Raw genomic sequence first — 18515 nt, 5'->3', positions numbered from 1 at the left:
GTTGGAATGAGATATATTTTGGAATAATGAGCGTAGACGGGTGTGCCACCGGATAAACTGTATTTACGATGACTGCCTACCAGTCCAGTCAAAAGCTTATATTATTATTTGAATTTTCGAGAGAATGAATGACAGTAGAGACGACCGGATGCAAGCTTTGAACGTTTTTTCTTCATATTATTTATAATCTGCTTTCATATATCAAGTACCAATTATAGAAAATCAACATGCATCATATAATTTGATAGAAAAAACAAATTCCAAAATAAAAATCAAATAAATAAAGATATATCTTGATGAAAAATCTTGAAATGAAAAAAAAATTAAATTTAAAATAATATATTATATTATTGTTTTATTTATATTACGTATTTATTTTTATAATTTTTTTTTTTATTTTCCATTCATCGTCAGTTGAATTAACCCCTTTATATCAAGTACATGAGTAAATAAAGTCTATAACCGCGACACAAAAACGACCTTTGAGATTCGTGTGAATTCACAAGATGTCTTTGTTTAAACTATAAAATATAAAAGCATATTTTTCTGTAGTTCAAACGCACTTATCGACACTGCTTATGCTCGATTAAATAACTTTTAATGTTAAAAGTTAAATGGAATAAAAAAAAAAAAAAAGTAAAAACAAATTAAATATATAAAAGTTACAATAATTTAAAAAGGGTCGAAAAAGTTTTTTAATATAATCAATAAATATATATATATGATCCGTTGTGATACACTTTTAACCAAGTCAATATTTTATGTTTCAAGTTACTGCTTATTTATAAATTCAAGTATCGCTCAATTTAGTTAAAAAAACTCTTTTATTTTTTTATTTTTCATATAGAATAAAATAATGAAACTTACTATCATAATTGAGAGTCTGGATGCAGTAACACGTTGAGCGCTCGAAGAATGTTATAGCTCTCAACGTATTATTGCATCAAGACTCAAAAAATAGGAAAAAACCACTAGATATATCTAAATTCTGAAATACAAGGATGCTATTTTCATTTCCGTCAATAGCGTCATAGACAATCTGGTTCAATACCATAGCTTAAAATATGTTTATGTTGGTATTTTTTATTTTTGATTTTCATTTACTAGCCTTTTGTATGAGCATTATTATGTTTATTTTTTTTCTGAAATTAAAACTTTATTATTTAAAATAAATTTTAATTATTATTTTTAATGAATATCTCTGGTGGAAATACTTCTCCGACTTTCTCTACCTTTCTCCGACTTTTTACGAAAATGACCTATGGTTTGAGAAATGGCGGAGAAATGGCTCAAAGAAAATTTGATAAAGTCGGAGAAATATTTCCACCAGAGATATTCATTAAAAATAGAAATAAGAATTTATTTTAAATAATAAAGTTTTAATTTCAGAAAAAAAATAAACATGATAATGCTTTTATAAAAAGCTAGTAAACAAAAATCAAAATTCAAAATATCAACATAGATATATTTTAAGTTTTGGCATTGAACCAGATTGTATATGACTCCATTGACGATTCAGTATTTATCAAATTTACTCGAATCCAGCATTGTTGAATTCACTATTTGAATATCAATTTTAGACTATATCAAATTTCGTCATTGGACTATTGATCAGTATTTCTGGATGCCCATTTAGAGTCTGGATGCAATAATACGTTGAGAGCTATAGTAGTTTTCGAGCGCTAAATGTGTTATTGCATCCAGACTCTCAATTGCTGTTAAATGTTTGCAACGTTGACAAGTGTTTTTTTTTCTAAGAAAAAAAGATCAATTTCTAATTTTTTTATCTAATTATTGTTGTAGATGTCATGGATTTGGGATGAGACAAACCAACGACATCAATCTATACAATTCTCATCATGCAGAATTAATGGTGAGTTTTGGAATTTTTTCTATTTTTTATATTTTATTATAATTTCAAAGTAACCAAACTTTTTTGTATCATTAAAAATGTTATCTATCAAATTTCCAAAGTCATTTAAACTTGCGTTTTGATATAATTCCAATACTAATATATTTCGCCAAGTATGAATAAAATTAAAAAGAAAAATAATATTTCATTTAATTATGCCATGAAATCATTGAGTGAGTTAATTATTCTTCAATATTGTATAAAAAAATTTAATTTAAAAAATGCCTGAGGTCATTATTGTTCACGTAATTTCTAATTGGATGTTGAGGGTGGGTGTAAAAGATGAGGATAGGTATACAGAGTCGCTGGATCAATTATCCACCGCCCAAGTATATATTGAGTGATCTACCTAATCCAGAATTTCCAGTTAGCCATAGTATAAGGGTGATTATGAAATAAGGGAGAGTTCAACTCAAGCCGCATATATATATATATATATATGAATATTGATGTGAACGTAGACGGTCAGTGAGCCGCAAAATAATCGCGCGCGCGGATTGTGCACATCGCGCAATTACCGAGTGCGGTTAATAAGGAGATCGCCTAGGGGTAAAATTTCAAGGGATGCTTGCCCAGGGTGAATTAATGCCTGTATGGATCACATCAGTGGTGCAGTGGTATCCCACTAACACCCTCTATAACCCCCGGGTCTCTTTTCACCTCCTCACTAGAAAGCTTCCTTCCTCTTTCCCTTTCTCTCTCTCTCTATTTCTATTGAAACCATATTGTTTGATATCTATGTTAATCTATATATATATGTACGAAAGCTTCTAATGCTATAGTGAAATTGAGTTGGGTTAGGCCAGAGCATAGCACTCAAGCAGACGAGCACATTCATAGGGACCTGCGATGATCGGCTTACAGATTACTGATGCTAATAATCGTAGAGTATAAAGGATCTCTCAAACTTGTCAATGATATTCAATGTATATATATATTCGCATATTATATATATACCTGTATATATTTTAACCAAAAAAATTATAATTTTTTCATTATTTTTTATTAACTTGTATTTATTCAACTATGCTAGATATAAATTATTATTTTTTTTGCATTCAAAGCTACATTAAAATTTTGCAGAGCCTATGTTTTGTATTTTTTTAATTTTTTTTTTTGTATAGAGGGCGTTAATTCACGTGTATTTTATAAACATACATGTGTTTTATATGACATTTTCTGGCAAAAAACAGTAAAGTTTATGAGAGGGTTGAAGAGAAGGGTATTGATGAAACCTCGTTAAAAGCTATGAAAAAAAAAAAAAAACAAGACTACATATATAAATCTTTATACACATATTTTAAGCATCACCTCAACGCAAAAGCTCTGTGCTTTTTCTTTCGTCACTTGTTTTTTTTTATTTATATATCAACTTTTTCACTGCAAAATTTTCTCGTTCAAAGACTACTTTTTCTCATTCTACTCACTCTTTTTTTTTTTTTTTTTTTAATTTTATATCACGCTCATATTGCCACAACGATGTTTGCAAATATGACTTTACATAATACATACATGAAAATATGTATACAAGTACTTGAAAAAACTTACGAGACTTTTTTTTTTTTTTTTTTTTCGACCAACGAGCCGCAGAAACTTAAGCCTATATATACATTTTGCTTTTCACACGGTAATTTACTTATTTACCAATCAGCAATTAAAATTCTTACCCTGATGCATGGCACTTGTCTGTTCATAGAGGAAATATTCATATGAATAAATAGCTATGTGTGTGTGTATGTGTTAATATACATATATACGATAAAGGAAGGGAACTCATGATGTAGATGATATTACACCTTGCTGCTATAAACATACGCGAGTAGCTCTAATTAATTAATGCCCATCAGTTAACCAGTGGGAACGACCAACAGGCACACTGCCATACCCTTCAACCATATTATAAATTTTATGCATATATTGTACAATTTCTGGCATATACATACCTCTTTCCCTCTTCCTCTTGTCCAAAATCTCCTGCAAGAGTCACTAATTAGTACGGTATGCCAATGTAATTAGTTTAACACTGGTTGACGGTATTAATTGTCAATCGATAACGGAAACTTGATGTTTAATTTAAATATTCATGTATATATTAACTATCTGTTTCTCTTGCATTTTGTATTATATATAATATCATAGTACTTCTATTCATTGCATGTCGAATACTGCACATATTTTCATTTCATACAAATCAAGTCATTAAAATATATTATATAATATTCAATCACATTCTAACGTAGATTTATGTATAAAATTATTTTTATAATAATGATATCCAAGTTTCAAAAAATATCATGATTTTATATCAAACTAACAAATGTTTAATTGTTTATGTATTCGTATGTATTTTGAATTGAATTTGAAATTGAAATTAATAATTCTGCATGAGACTTTTCTATGTCAATTTTATATTATTTCAAAAAAGGGGTATATAAACACTTGTAGATTTGTTGCACGTTGCCAACGAATGGTCAAATAATTGGTTAGTTTCATGAATCGAATTGATGTGGTTTTCGTACCTGCTCGTATTGGCTTCATTTTGCAAAATGTTATTTTATATATAGAATAACTCAATGCTTCAACACTAACTATGGTCAACGTGTTCATATACTTGAATGTTGTCATGATTGGTACCACCATGGTGACAAATGTCCAAAGTACAAAATATATACCCAACTAGAATTTCTGATTTCGACCCTTTTGCTAAAACGTGATTATTATTTTGAGGCATTTGTTTGGCTGCATCATCATCATCATCAACATCAACGACATCAACGACATTATCATTATATCCATCGTGTGAATTATAATGAAAATGATAATGTGATGACTCTTAATATATCAAATTTTATTTTAAAAAATAAAAATAAAGAATCATCACAAGTTAGCAATTGTTACCCTTCTCGTATGTATAATATTTTTTATTTTTTATCTAAAGCTTTTTCATGGTGATAACAGCAATTGTGATTTTCATCTATCAACAGTCTCGAAATATATTTGAATTTACAGTTTAAACTATAAGCTTGAGACATTACTCCCTGTAGGGATATTTGAAATTTTTTATTTTTTTTTTACTTCAGTTTAAACTAACTTTTAAATGTATCCCATGGGAAAAAGTGATAATGATAGAAAGGGTGGGCATATGTTTGATAGAGTCATATATAGTTCAATTTGATGTCCAGCAATTTTTTTTTAAATAAATAGGGGAGATTTTAAAAATAAATAAATAAAGTTGACACAGTTTACATTTATACATTTATTTTTTCATTTTATTCATTGTGTACATATGTATTTCAAGTGATTTTTTTTTCAAATTGACACGACCCATAGGTCTTGGATTGGTATCAGATTTTAAATTTAAAAAAATAGTATATTTTTTTTTTTTGCTGTCAGTTGATGTTAGAGGGGTTTGATATAGATGTTGATGGTTCTCGAGAATGCTGCAATATACAGCCATCGTAACTATTTTCATTTTTTTTTTTTTTTAAGTTTTTAACTATGCATACACACACATGTATAATTTCATCCCTTAAGGCCATTATTTAACCAACATGAGGAGCCGGCATTCAGGGGGTGTGTTCATATATGGCTATAGTTGGTGGAATATTGGCATTGACTATTCAATTCTGTCTTGCTTTTACTATGTGAATTTTGGGGGTCTTGATGTGGTTCGGTATACTGCCTCGTGTGCGGTCGAGGGTGTACGGAAAATGAAGTGCTCGTAAATATATGCGTGGCGTGTGATTGACGCCTTACACGGCCTCGACACACGCCACTATTTTCGCTATAAAGGATGAGAATCGACGTTACTCCGTTCAAAATCAACGCCCAATTTTCTCCCTATTTCTCTAAACTATTCTCTCTATCTATCTCTCTCTCTCGCTCTTTTTGTTGGCTTCCGGGTACTGAGAAAATTTCCATTAGGAAGCTTCCAATCATTTCAGTGGTTTAGAACGATCAAATTAATATCGATTCAGTCTAATAAATTAACATTTATTTTATTAAATTATTTTCATCAAATATTGTCAACTTATCAAATAAAAAATAACTTTTTTTTTGTTTAAAAATAAATAATCAAAATGCTTTTTTAATAAATTTTAAATTTAATTTCCATAAGTTTTAGTTGAAAGAAAATTTTTTAATTTTACAAATTTATCATTAAATATAAGATATTTATTTACTGATTTTTTTTTTTAAATTTGTCAAACAAAACAAGTGTCAATAGATCACTTTATTGTCGCACATATACCTGTAGAATATTAAAACAAAAAAAAAAGTAATTATAAAACTAAAAATTTGAAAACTTTTTAAGTGGCTTTATTTTAAAAGTTTTTCGTCAAATACACAATTCATTGTTGTCCAAACTTTGACATTGTAAATTCCAAACAAACAAACACAATTTTCTTATTTTTTATTAATTATTAAATAACTATTTGATCAAACTTCAGCATCAATAAACTTTACTGTTCATATTGAAAATCACAAACTCGTTAATACTAAGCCAAAATAACTTTCACACAATCCCCTCTAATTTTAAGTATAGGTATATCTATATTTAAGTATATAATACCAATATCAAAGATAAAAATAATTTGATAGATATACGTACACAAGATGCATATACGAGTTATATAATAAATCGGATTAGATGATGATGTTTATAGGGGAAACTGCGGGTGAAAAGGTTCAGCATATGTCTGAAGGGTGTATATGTAGCATATTGAAATACACATACATATATGAAATTGAAAATTACTACTGCAACAAAAGGTCGATCGACAAAAAAAGGGTCGCTCAAGTTTTTATATACAAAATTTTTATTTACCACTGTGGGATTGTTGAATTAAATGTTATGCATTTGGAGCAAGAATAAACTCAAAAATATAATCCTTTTTATAAAAGTTAGCACATCATACTAGACAGTCAATAAATTTCCAAAAATAAATAATCTTATTTAATATTATTACCCGCATTCGTAACGGATATTATCACACAATAATACATTTTAGATAAATCCAAAAATATACCCCGTTATTTATATATTTTAACAATCATCTGTACTATTTCTTTATCGAAAAAGAAACAAAATTAAATCCATTTATAATCACTTGATGGGTATAACTTTATTACAAACTAGAAAATATATATTTCAATTGTATTTCCCGTATTTTAGATATTTCCTATATTGATGAAAAAAATATATAGTCAAATTGTTGACAATAAAAATCATTGTGTTGTAATTTGAACATGTGTTGTTAAAAAAAAAAAATGCACTGTGGCTAGTTATGATTTGATGGAATAGGTAGTATATTTATTGCACATATATGTGATGAGCACATGGATCCATATAGATGAACAATAACCCCATTTAGACAAATATCAAACAAACGTGTCGTAACGACTTGAGATAAATTGACACGAGACTATGAGCAACACTTGAAAAATAATCAGAATAATAACAACACCAGTGTGTTCTTATTTTATCATGAATGTAGTTTTTTTTTTTTTTCTCATTTTTTCTACCCCTCTACATAAATCTTTGAAGGTAAAGATGTACATAGCAATCTAGTGGTATATATAAACAGTGTTCTCATATGTATAATAAATATGTGTGGTAACACATCGGGGTAGGACAAGTTATCTGGTCCAAACACAGGGTTAAATCTTTTTGTTATTTATTTATTTTTGTTCATGCGCATTTGAGTACTTGTATATAATTTAAAAATGTGGATGTGGATGTGTGCAGTGTGTTGGTCGGGGTCAAAGATAAAACTGGCTTCAATCAGAGAGTGGTTGCTAATAATTTGGATGAACGTGCAGGCAGGCACCCGTGCCAGCAATAATCATTTCATATATTCCCCTCAACAACTACAGACATTATCCCTGTATATGCGTATAGATCCAAGAGTTAGTTGGGGGTTGAGAAATATGCCCACCCATCCAACGACTAATCGCTCTCGTCCTGCTAATGATTTATATCCCAGAGTCTTCATATATGTGTGCAACCCATCAATGAGAATTCATGTGTACAAAGACTATGCTGTCCCGCCGTGAATTTTGCGACCCCCCATTTAGTATTTATATATATATAGTTTTACCGTGAGATAGTATTTTAAAAATTATTTTAAAAATACGCGTGAAATAAAATAATAATAATGAAAATTATAATTATAAAAAAAATTATATTGCGTGTGTTGGGTGGAACGAATAAATTTATGATATTATAAACTGATATTGAAAAATTGATTGGACCGTGTATACCGATATAATTACAAGTGGAAAAAAAAAAAAACAAAAAGAATTTTAAACCGAATAATGATTTGGGAAAAGGAAAAAAAAAGAAGTTGATTATCTTTAGACATTTAATTAATTATTTTTTATATAACGATACGAGGTTTTAATGAGTTGTCAAAATTTGATGATTATTTTTGTTTTAATAAAAGCTAAATTACATGTATTTTTTTGTGATTAGTTATGATTTTTATTGAGGCAAAAATTTTCAAATTCAGATAATTGAGGGGGCAGAATAAAAGAAATATAAAAAAAATAAAATATATAGAGTAACGGGGGTAACAATGTCAATGGGCGGTATGACCACGTAAAAATGTCACTCATTGTATCCGGGGGTGATTGTGTACAAGAGGAAACAATAAGAATTCAAAGAGGGCGTTGTATGGCTTCTCATGTTACGTCCTTGTGGCAACAAAACGAAATCGTTTTATTAATATACCAAGTGAGAGCATAAATTTGCCATGTGTAATTTAAGGTTCGTCACTTATGTCTGCTATCCTTGATGACAATTTATATATATATTTATGAAAATGAAATTAAAAATATATATAACACTAACGAGACATGAGACATTCGTTGTGAGAGGTAGCTAGACAATGTGAGTAAGCGTATCATCAACAAAAATAATACATATATACTTTAGTTGCGAGTATATCATCCGAATCTACTAAATCAAGATGTACATTGGTCACGGTTTTGTAGTATAGTGGTTGCGAGAACACGATGGCATTTATTTGTGCTTACGAAACATTGATTTCACGGTGTAAAAAAAATAAAAAACCAGCTCCAGTATTGAAACGGCTTACCCGTCCAGGAAAACATGTATCATGAACAAAGGGTAGCTAAAAAAAAAAAAACGTAAAAATAATGTGGGACACAACGAAATGTTATTCTCTTATTGTCACCTCATGGATAGATATAAATCTGAATAAACTTAACGCACGCAACATTTAAAAAAATAAAATATAAATAATAAAATATATTTTTAATCATTTTATTATCATCCCTTTGAGAAAATATATATGTTTATGTCAAAAAAGATATTAATGATTGTTTAATGTTAATAATGAAATTTTGGTTTTTCTTATAATCCGTTGGTGGTTTAAATTGACGCGTTCAAAAAGAGTCTTTAAGTATAGAGTTGACCTCGTAAAAGGGAAAATATATATATATTTATAAGAAAGACCATGGGTCGTTTGTGTTATCGTACGTAGTACGGATCATTACCCAGAAAAAATATTTGAACGTTGCTCTAGGTTCAAGCATATATACGTGTCCTCTAGTCGAGCTTAAGATTAATCGTTTTTTATTTATTTTTTTTGCTGTTGGTCTGTCGTGTATTATGGTCTATCCGATGCCCTCCGTGACAACTTTACTCTGACACGGTGGTAGTACACAAGATAAGCCATCAGACAGAATGCGTGACATCATAAAGGGTCACGCATATTATGCAACGGAATAGTTTTTTTTTTTTTTTATAAATATACATAATATTGAATAAAAATTTATAAAAATGAAGAATCCCTGATGTGAAAATTCTCCTGGTTTTTTTTTATAAATTCAATAATGTAATTTAAATTAATGATTTGACACAAAGAAATATTATTATCCTGAAAGTTTTAAAATTCATGAAATTATGCTTCTAATATTTAAACAACAGCTCAATATTATCATCCTCAAAGTTTTAAACATTAATTTCAATTATATATATTTAAAATTAATGATTTACAATTTATGTTCATTAAATTTATCATGAAATTATATTTAATAATTATATCAATATAATTATCATCAACTCAATAGTTATTAAAAAATCTCAAAGTTTTAAACATTAATTTCAATTATTTTTATTTTTATATAATTAAAATTAAACTTAAATATGATTATTTTACAATTTATAAAAGATCGCTATTGATAATCATAGTACGTATATTTTAAGTAAAAAAAAAAAATGAAAAAAACGAAAAAGATTATCGAACAAACAAAAAACCGGAAAATATATATATGCATGTGTGCCTTTGAGTCGATTTTAAGGGTATATATGCGTACCCTAACTTGGCAATGTTTTTTAAGGTTTTAAAAGCTGGTAAAGTCGATAACGAGTACTACAATGTAAGAGGTTTATATACACATCAAGACTGGTCGTCCATATCCATAGTACATACATCTATAAATATATGTATACAATGAACATGCTTCCAAGCACCTAAAAACTTTTCGATATATATACACAAAAGCCGTATGGGTATTTATTTTGGCTCATTGAGTTTAGTAAATATTGTACGCATGTCGCGCGGTTGTATATGTTAGTTAGAACCCCTCGCGCATATTGGAACACCCCTGAGCGCATAAACTCTTGACATAAACACACATATTTTACTCTAAAATATATATACACATATACCAAACTACCTGCAGCATTACTGTGTCTCGTTTTAGCGCCCCCGCTGATATATATTATCCATTGTGTTTTTTTGTTTTTTTATTTACTCATATAGTCTCGCTAAACTAAGCTCTATATAAAAAGATAAAAAACAAATAATAACCCTTTTTTTTTCATACTAATATACTCCTCATTTATTTAATGATAATATTTTTATTTTAAATAGCAAAAAAATAAATAAATATCTAATAAATGAAACAATGCAAAGCTATATAACGCGCAAGTAATGTATTTTTTTTTAAAAATTTATACATACGTTATTAGAGAATAAATATAAATTAAAAAAAAATATTTAAACGATAAAAAACACACCTGGATGACGTGTAAGACATTTAATTTTTTCTTAGAAGACGCGTGTTTATGCATCGTCACACCTGCTTATGTATGTTTGAAAAATATCTCGTATGCACTAACAGAAAATTGTGTTCATATAACCAAGAAACTCACTTGCATATATCAACACGCTTATATATAAATATATGCATCTATAAAAAATAATAAAAAAAAAGCTAATCTACCAAGAGGCAATTTTTTTTTTTTTTATATTCCCTTTTTCTATTTCTTTTTTTTTTTTTTTCATTTAAAAATTTACGACATATGACTTTAGTAATGGAGAAATTAGTTGTTGGAAATATATTTCAACTGATATTTCTCATTCAAAAATCATATATGTAGATATATGCATAAATATTGAGGACAAAAGTTGTTATGAGTAATTATTAGATATTTTTTATATTTACAAGTTCAAAGTGGAACTAATTCTACAAATTAAATGACTTAACAATAATTTTAAACTATGAAGAAATAATTTTTTTTAATAATAATAAAAAATTTTCATGAATGGTAAATTGTAAAATTGAAAAAAGTAAAAAAAAAAAATGTCATGATGAAATTTAGATTGCTGAATAAGTGTGTTATTGTATAAAAAAATTATAAAAAAAAGAAAATCCTCAAAAAGAGGGATGAAAATAGTAGGGAGTAAGGGATAAAAACGGGGGTGCTCTATAAACGCCCTCTTCTCTTTCGGGTTTATAGCTACTGGCCGAAATGACCGTGGGGCCTGTCGAAAAATATACGCCTTGGTCCCCCCTCCCCCCACACATACACACACACCTGGGATCTCTTATTTTGGGGCCTCACCGGATCTCTATTGTCATGATAATTTTTTTTTAGCTCTCTCTCTCTCCAGCCGCTATATTTTCCTCGTGATTTTTTGTCGCTCCTCTTTGATCCCCCCCTCTAACCTCTTCCCCAGCATTTCAACGACTACCCTTGTTTTTTTTTTTTTTTCTTTCTCTTTTTTATTGCTCTTCTGTAACTCGTCTTGTTTGATCGCGAGAACGACCAGGTGTGTATGTGTCGGTGAGATCTCGCGGCCAAAATCCGTAGAAAAATCGAGTTCACTTTGAGCACTGTCATCCGATATGTTAGGGAGGTTTACATTTTTTTTTTTCCACTGTCCTTGTTTTTTTTTTTTTTTCAATGTTAATTTACCCTTGGTATCAACTTTATTCTTCATTTTGATTTTTTTTTAAATCGTTGCTTTGTGTGAAATTTTTATTTCACCAGTGCTTGAATGACGAACCCTTTTTTTTTTTTTTTTGCTTTTTGTTTATGCTTACCTGGACTGAAACAATAGTTGATTGACTGATTTTTCTGAAAGACAATATAAGGGGGTTTTATTTAGTGTCAACTAGATGTGAATAAAAATAATTTTGGTAACTTTATTGTTGTATGAATTGTTGTAGAGTATATATTGTTGAGTTCATATAAAAGTTGACGATTATCCGTATAGATATTTGGACAAATATGTGAACACTTACATTTCAATTTTATATACAATATAATATCAAGTAAATAAAAAAAAAAAATAAATACTTAATACAGGTTAGTATTGAGTCGCAGGTATATATTCATATAATACGTTTTATGTTGTATTCAAAAGACGTAAGGATAAACTCAACAATAGAATACGACGTCCATTCGCCATTCTTTTCATGCGCCCACAAAATGGATAAAGTGAAATCGAAAGAGCATGTTAATGTTTTTTTATTTATTATTATTTTATACTTTCTTAAAACTGACACATTCAAATTTATGTCAACTATTACATTGATAATGATAACAGTAAACATCAGTCAAATGATGAATAGTTTTGTTTTGAAAATATACAAATGAATGAAAAAGAATTTAAAAAATATATAAATGGTATATTCAATCATTAACAGTAAATTATTTTTAAAAAAAATATATAAAAGCAAAGTAAAATCTCAGATCGTTACAATTATTCACCCTTTTTTCATCGAATAAGAAGCCGGAGACACTTGAGAGGGGGTGGACGACAAAAAATGGGGTAAGCACATTGACTGAACCCTTTTTTTTTTTGCTTTTCGTTCAATTTGTCACAATAAAAGCCTTGGGGTTTATCGGTACAGAAAGTGTCAAAGAACACCATTTAAGAAGGGAAATAGACAAAGAACTAAAGAAATTTTTACGAGAGATCTTTATTGCTGACATGGTATTCATTAGAAAATTCGATACCTATTATATATCCTGTTATGTCGAAGGTGAATTTAATACAAAGAAATTTTAAATGTAAAAAAAAAAATTTAAATTGAAATGAGGACATTGAAATTATTCATTTGAATTTCCCCAAATGTAATGTGAGATTATTTTTTGAAGCTTCTGATTTATTTAGATTAGCGATTAAGGTAATAGATATTTTGTAATAAATAAAAAAAATAGTAGTAGTAGATCAGAGTTCAAATAAGAAAGAAAAAAAAAAGTAATAGAAAGAGAAATAAAAGATGAAAATGAGAGAAAATAAATTTGAAAATTCTCTGGTCTTCAGACTTAAGTACTAAGAAGAAACTACGTTGCAAAGTCAACTCCTAATTGGAAGACTAGTGACTAACTCTCTTAATTACCACCTTTGCTATCTTCAAGGGAGTTCTTTCCCTCCACTTCTTCATCATCTTCTTCTTTACTTTCAACCTCTTTTTTTCATTTAACTATTGCATGATGCTTTATACACTTTTTACTTACTCATAGTCTCGTTGACTTTTATATACCAAAATAAAATTCACCAAGTTGATGATGAAACGTGTCAAGAGTTTCATATGCAAAAAATATAAAAAACTTTTATTCACTTAATTACACGAAATAATCACACCTCCAAGCCCAAAGAAAATCCAAAAACCAAAACTTGTGTAACCAGCTTCAGTTGTACTTCTTACTTTGATTTTCTTTTTTTTTTTTTTAACCAGTATAAGTAAAAAAATAAAGAGCTTATCATCATCAAATCTAAAATCTTCTTTTGCGATCTTGTTTTCTAATCAATTGTCAGCATCTGGATCTTTGAAAGTACGAAGGGAAGAAAAAAAAAACAAAGTTCATGTACTACTGAGAACAGAGAAAAAAAAAAAAAGAGATCATCACTGAAGATATACTCGGTTTGTCTATTGTGTATGTCATCTAAAGCAAAATGAACCCAAGAGGGGAAACAGGCTATACATACTCTATGTACATGTGTGCATATATGTACAAGTGTTTGTAGTTTTGATGTACATATAAATTGAATCTTTTGACAAAAAAAAAAAGGAAAAAACATTGCGTGAAACTGTGTTCTATATTTGAGGTAAAGCCCATTGAAGATTGGTTGTATATTGAAAACCTCAACTAAACTTCATCTGCAAGTTTCAAAATTTTGATTCCTACATGTAGTACTTGTGGTGCTGCATTAATATATGATACATATTTGACAATGTAAAGTTGACAATCACATGACAAGATGCCAAAAGCATATATTAAATTAACTTATGGGTATAAATTAGTTGGGTCTATCGCGCATATATATATATAGTTTTGCAAGATCATTCCATCACTTTATCTCTTTATGTTACTCTTTTTTTTATTTTTGATGACTATCATTTTACTTATGGTCTATATATATACCAAAAGAGAGAGAAAGAGAGAGGTAAATCATACGAGATATACATACGATGTAAGCAAGTTCTCTACATTGGGATTCCTCTTTGGATCCCTCTCTCGAAGGGAACCCCTACTAAGTTACCGACAATGGGCCTCAGTAGTTCTCATTTGATTAATAACCCACCCACAATGAACGGGCCAACAGTGATTCTCATTTGATTAACGACAACTGCTGATTCTCACAATGGCATACCACGAAGGTCCCGGTTTGTCTGCCACGATCAACCATAAGAATTCCATTCTTTATTTTTTTTAAAATATTATTATTGTTTTTATTTTTAACTGTGGGAGATCTTTAGCAGCTACCTCCTTTTACAATCGATATTCAAAAAAAAAAAAGATTACATCTTTTTGCCTGGCATATGATAAATTTATCATTTTATATTTTTAGATAAATCATTTTTTAGTTTAACTAATTGAGGAAAAAAAAACAAGTACATGTAAATATTTAGAGAGCATTGAAATTTAAAATAAGCATATCATATATGAAATGCAATTGAAACATTTATGCTTGACTAGTCACCTTTTTGACAGGTTGTTGTTGTGAAAAATAATATACAAAAACTATGTCCATCAGGTGCCTAAGGTCTAGGTTTGATTTATTCTTGTTTGACCCTTCATGGGATTTTATAATAGAATATTTCATTTTGCTATTTATATATATGTTTATTCTTTTATTTATTGGGGGGAGTTACCTTGATGCCCTAAAATTGGAAGCTCAGTATTGGCCAGCCATATGTATATTGTATATCGTGGGAAACTTTTTTGCCAACTGGAGCACGACGAGTCTCTTTAGAGAGACGGGCATGTCTGTGTTCGATTTTTTTTTCTCTAAAGGCAGACAAGGAGGTAGGTAGGCAGGCAGGTAGATGAGTGTATATACGCATGTATACCATAAAATTTTGAACTTTGTGTATGGGACATCACATGACCCCCCTAAAGGTTTGTGAGAAAATCACTTGAGCCATCGATACACACATATCTATATGAACCCCTGGAATTTGAATTCATGACATTTGTACCTTATATTTTTTTCAACATTTCTATACTTGTATATTAGTCTATAAATATAAATAACACATCTCATTCATATAAAGGCATAAAGACCCTATAAAAAAAAAAGAAGAGAAAAATTATATATGAAAAAATAAAAGGAAAAAAAAAAATGTATTGAATGAAAATTAATCCAATTGATTGAGCCATATTTTTTTATCCCCAAGGTATGATTAGTAGCTGGGTGGGGTTTGAGTGATCTGGATTCTCTAGTGAATTTATTTTCTACTTTGCTTTGAGATATATCTTTTCATTGTAGAAAAATAACACATCAACGTATTAAGGCCCGTAGGGTTTACAATTGATATAAAAAATTAAAAAAAAAAAAAAACAAATAAATATTATAACGAGTTCAATGCTGGTTGCACCTTTGAGCTATGATTTTTCCCTTGTGTGTATATATATTTGCTAGTAAATGCGCTCAACACATTGAAATACATATTGAAATGAATCTATAGAATTTCAGGGGATGAAAAGTTAGTAGCAGTTTGCCACCATCACTTTTCATAAATTTTATTGATGTTCTTTTTTATTATGAATTTACTTTACAGTTAAATTATAAAATGAATACTATATAAAAGTATTTACTTGGTATTGTTGAAAATTTTTAAGCTTCTATATTTGAGTTTTTTAATTTCATTAAACGAGGTATAAATTTTTTTATTTTTACACACTTGTGGTAGCAATTAATTGGGTTAATTTTAATTGAAAAAAATTAACACTAATTAAAGCTTTAATTAATTTCTAAAAATATGTTTTTATCATATTTAATAATTTGCATGACATATGTGTTAATATGTTTTTTTTCAAAATAATTTATGTAAGTTTGTGTCATTTGCTTGAAAGTATGATTGCTCAACGAGCATAATTAATATTCATTCACACGAAAATTGACTCTGCGTGTTATTTATATTGATAACAAAAATTTTGTATTTAATTTTTTTTTATTTTTTTGGTATATTTTAAACTTGAAAGTATTAATTTTAGCAGATAAAATGTTGAGGGAGAATAAAAAGAAATATATATTTTTGACGTAGGTGTATAAAAGGTAATATGTAAATTTATGGATGGGTCCAAACTGTACTGCACAGTTACTGCTTAAATATCCAATATTTTAACCGCATATTCGCGGCTTACCTCGCGCAACAAGTCCCCCACTTTTCGTTATTTATTTTTTATCATTTTGCTCGGTTGCCAGGTTTCTTCTTGGTTGCCTCTGAAAAGACTCTATACGCCGCAAGGCAATTTTGGGGATAACTTTCTTAAAATTATTTTTTCAACCGACAAAAATATAAAAAGTAAAAAAATATATATATACAAATAAAGAGGGCGAACCAACCGCATGATGTTACAACCTTTCAAATATAAAGATTCACAGTACTCACTCTCCTGACCAGTTTGTTTGCTTCAATTTTTTTTTTTTATTTTTCTCTTTGTTTTTTATCGATTCATTGAATGTTAAAACCCTTGAAAATCTGCGTCATACACTCAACATAAAAAATACATGTATACTCAAGTAGTTTGGACACATGTGACGGTTATAAGGCCTCTTCAAAAAAAAAAAAAAAAAAACAAGAAAGAGTAGTTACGATCATAATTATCCTCAAACATTCAACCCACATCTGTTCACTTTTAGAATTTTTTTATCCTTAATCTCACTATACAAAAAAAAATATAAATTTTACAAATTAAAATAACAACAAAATAATATATAAAAAATAAAATATAATTATTTAATAAATTGTTGAACAATCATTAATTAAAAAAAAACAAAAACCAATCGTTCATTTCATAGAATTAAATTTTCCAAAAATAATTAAATTTACATTAATTATCAATAACAATAATAGCATATAATTTAAATATATAAATTTTATAAAATTTTTAATTTTCCTCTCATTGTTTGATCAATCCTACAATGCACACATAATTTTAATTCATGAAATTTTAATAACAATAATAATAAATAACAAATTGAATTTTTTGTTCATTTTTGAATATTGATGAAATTTGTTATAACAAGTTAGCTGTATGTACATGTATGAGGATATGTATTGACATGCAACAGTATAACAAAGTCGGGTAAACGTTTGCCGTCGCTAATCAAGCTAACATAATGCCACGTTGTGGCAATAGCAAACAGCCTCAAGGAATATTGTTGCAATATAAATGCCTCAATATATACAAAGTTATATTACACATATGTGCCTGTTCAAATTTAGCACATATACACATGAAAATTATACATAAAAATACAATACATAATATGCAAAAAAGTATAGACTTTATAATGTGATCGTCAAGATTCAAATAGGGCTATTTAATATTTGCTATCCATCCAACATGTTAAAAAGCTAATAGATGCTAAAAAAAACTATTTGCCATATATTCATAGCACCATTAGATGGTCATGGTTCATCATGGTTAATTGATTGAAATAACATCTGCAAAGCAGTACACAGTCGTTGTTGTTGTTTTTTTTTTTATTTATTATTTGATCTATGCATGCACGCATAATGTTATCCTGAGGCTAAAAAGAAGATTCGATTTGCTGTGGTGAGACAGATTAGATTTGAAATTTATAGGGCGGAAATCATGATTGGGGGATGAATTATTTTATCCCTTTTTTATTTTTCTTTTACATGTTGCTATTTAGTTATATGTGAATTGATTCATGAAAAAAAGTCAAAATTGTTTTGATGCTTTTTTATATTGATTATAAATTTTTACACACAAAGTTCACTGAGGATAATTTTATTTATAATAGAAAAATTAAAATGAATATTAGTTGGTGGGTTGTGAGTTCGGCGTAGATCAGACACTTAT

General features: G+C 28.6%; 1 protein-coding gene across 3 annotated transcripts in view; it reads left to right on the top strand.

Moving 5' to 3' along the window:
• LOC122847579 (transcription factor Sox-2-like) overlaps window positions 1-18515 on the top strand; it is a 207752-nt gene that overhangs the window by 57779 nt on the left and 131458 nt on the right. For all 3 annotated transcript variants that reach the window (XR_006373385.1, XR_006373383.1, XR_006373384.1), the window contains one exon: window positions 1804-1873. The gene's annotated coding sequence lies outside the window, so the exon portion shown is untranslated. The remainder of the gene's footprint in view (window positions 1-1803; window positions 1874-18515) is intronic.

The sequence above is a fragment of the Aphidius gifuensis genome, linkage group LG1 (genome assembly GCF_014905175.1).
Source record: "Aphidius gifuensis isolate YNYX2018 linkage group LG1, ASM1490517v1, whole genome shotgun sequence".
NCBI lineage: Eukaryota > Metazoa > Arthropoda > Insecta > Hymenoptera > Braconidae > Aphidius > Aphidius gifuensis.
This window is presented reverse-complemented; position numbering and strand designations above follow the sequence as displayed.